The sequence below is a fragment of the Octopus bimaculoides genome, chromosome 8 (genome assembly GCF_001194135.2).
Source record: "Octopus bimaculoides isolate UCB-OBI-ISO-001 chromosome 8, ASM119413v2, whole genome shotgun sequence".
Taxonomy (NCBI): domain Eukaryota; kingdom Metazoa; phylum Mollusca; class Cephalopoda; order Octopoda; family Octopodidae; genus Octopus; species Octopus bimaculoides.
In genome coordinates, this window is record NC_068988.1 from 27,599,584 (window position 1) to 27,602,244 (window position 2,661).

The 2,661-nt window shown below is 39.6% G+C and overlaps 1 protein-coding gene and 1 long non-coding RNA gene across 3 annotated transcripts in view; one reads left to right on the forward strand and one right to left on the reverse strand.

The window, feature by feature from the left end:
- LOC128248555 (uncharacterized) overlaps positions 1-2,224 on the reverse strand; it is a 15,703-nt gene extending 13,479 nt beyond the window's left edge. The window contains exon 1 of the long non-coding RNA XR_008264728.1: positions 1,345-2,224. This is a non-coding gene — a long non-coding RNA (uncharacterized LOC128248555). The remainder of the gene's footprint in view (positions 1-1,344) is intronic.
- LOC106880872 (E3 ubiquitin-protein ligase RNF38) overlaps positions 1-2,661 on the forward strand; it is a 269,382-nt gene that overhangs the window by 205,405 nt on the left and 61,316 nt on the right. The window lies entirely within an intron of this gene.

Consider the following 2,661-nt stretch of genomic DNA (forward strand, 5'->3'; position numbering starts at 1 on the left):
ATATATATATATATATATATATATATATATATATACACGACGGGCTTCTTTCAGTTTCCGTCTACATATATATATATATATATATATATATATATATACTATGGGCTTCTTTCAGTTTCTGCCTACCAAATCCGCTCAGAAGGCTTTCGTCAGCCTTAGGTTATAGTAGAAGACACTTGCCCAAGGTGCCACACAGTGGGACTTAACCCGGAACTATGTGGTTAGAAAGCAAGCTTCTTACCACACAGCCTACTTCTTTTAAGGAACATAGGGTTGGTTTCCAGATTTCTCTGGCCTATATATATTCCCTGGATGGGACGTCGATCCGTCATAGGATTACTTCTTTTTACCAGCTGAGTAGACTGGAGAACATGAAATGAAGTGTTTTGCTCAAGAACACAACATGCAGCCCAGTCCAGGAATCAAAACCACAATCTTACGATCACAAGTCCAACACCCTAACCACTAAGCCATACACCTCCACTGACTTTTAAATGGGTATCTAAAAAAACAAGCATTAGTAAAAGCATGGTTTGTATTGATACCCAAGTCATTGTCAATTGGGATTGAAGGCCATAATGTCGTGTGTGTGAAAAAGTGGAATTTATGAGGACAGTGGGAAATTGTAGTCGTTTCACTGCAAACAGGTCTTTAGCTTTCAACTTGGACAAAGACACCCTAACCAAACCTTAAACTGCACTGAGTGTTAAGAAAATGTGGGTTGAAGGGGATAAAGACACACCCCCACAGAGTGTGGTAAGAGTAATGGCAGCAGCTGTGCAGGGTTAGTATTACAAAAGAAGAGTACATTTAATACTAGTTAAGGATTCAGTGTAATGTATGCATGTGTGTGTGTGTCAGTATGCATGTATATATGAGTGTGTATGTATCTGTGCATGTACCTGTGTGTGTTTGTGTGTGCATATATGCTTTTGTGCATGTGTATGTGTGTGTATCAATGTACATGTGTATGCATGTATGTCTTTATATGTGCATGTGAACATATGTCTATGTCTGTATATATTGTGTGGGTGTGTGTGTGTGTGTGTATAAATTGCCTATGAAGGGGTGATGGAAAGTTCCTGGCTTTAAGGGTATCACGAAAGGCCTGGCTGGAGGCCCAACCTTCTGAGTTTTTTCACAGGGTTTAGAAAAACTGAAGGACCAATGCAATAAGTGTGTGAATCTGAGAGGAGATTAGGTTGAATAAAATTAACTGATCCTCCTGTATTTTCTTTTATCCAAAGCCAGGAACTTGTCAGCACCCTTTCTTATATATGCACATGGATATCACAAACAGGACAACACAAGAATCTGCTGAAAAGTTGTCTAGTTGCAGCTCACCTATCTCTCAGCTTGGAATCAGCAATGTCTTGGGAGACCAGCATCACAACACATACGTCTGTATCAACGGAGCTCCCTTCAACCCACATTTTCTTAACACTTGGTGCAATTTAAGGTTTGGTTAGTTTACGACACCTACACTCTTCCTTCTATTTATAAATGAATTTCTTACTGTCGCTTCTAATTTTACTCTTTCCTCTACTTATGATATCACTCTTCACTACTGTGTAACCTCTCCCACACAGCCTATCATCGATAAGCTACTGAGATAGGTAGACACCATCGCTCCAAGCATGTACTGCGGTTGAACAGAGACCTTGAAAATATTTTCCAAAATAGGAACATGATAAGCTAATCTCATTCAAAAGGGTCCATCAGATCATCATCATCATCATCATCATCATCATTTTAACGTCCTCTTTGTCATACTTGTGTGGGCAAGATGGAGTTTATTGAAGCAGATTTTCTACAGTTGGATGCCCTTCCTGTCACCAACCCATACCTGTTTCCAAGCAAGGAAATATTTCCACATGGCCAGATGAGTTTCCGCAGAATTAATGGAAATGATCGACACTGCTTGTATGGCAGTAACACACATTGATAACTATCAGATAATGTTAAGACACGCACACACACACACACACACACACACAAGGCTACTTTCAGTTTCTGTCTACCAAATCCACTCTCAAGGCTTCAGTGGGACTGAACCCAGAATCATGTGTTTGAGAAGCAAACTTCTTACCAAACAGCCACACCTGCACTGACTTATCACTTTACCAAGTTCTTTCACCTGAGGTTTTGTTCCACCCTTCCCAGACTTAAACCTAAAAAAAAATTGTTCAGGTTAAAGTACCAACTGTATCTACCTCCACCACAAGTCTTGGGGAAGGTTTGCATTGCTTTGCCTTTTCTTCTTTAGATTATATACTGGAAGAATAAATAAATGAGTGACTGAAATGAAGAAAGAAATAATTAACTTAATTGTCCTCAAATCTCCTTGCCATTGCGACTTGGCATCAAGCTTTTTCCGGGGAAATAACATGTGCAGGTGACTTAGCACCATCGTTTCTTGTTCAGACTAATACTACAGTTGAACAATGGGTGGGGGGAGATCCTTCTGATTCATGGACAGATTAACTTCAACTATACATTGTGTGTGTGTGTGTGTTATATTCATTAGTCTCCACTATTATGTATTGAAACAACTTCTACACACCTTTAAAAAATGGTCTCGGCTGCCAATAGTGGATCATAGCTTTTAGTTATTTCCTGACTCTGTCTCTCTCTCTCTCTCTTTCTCTCTCTCTCTCTCTT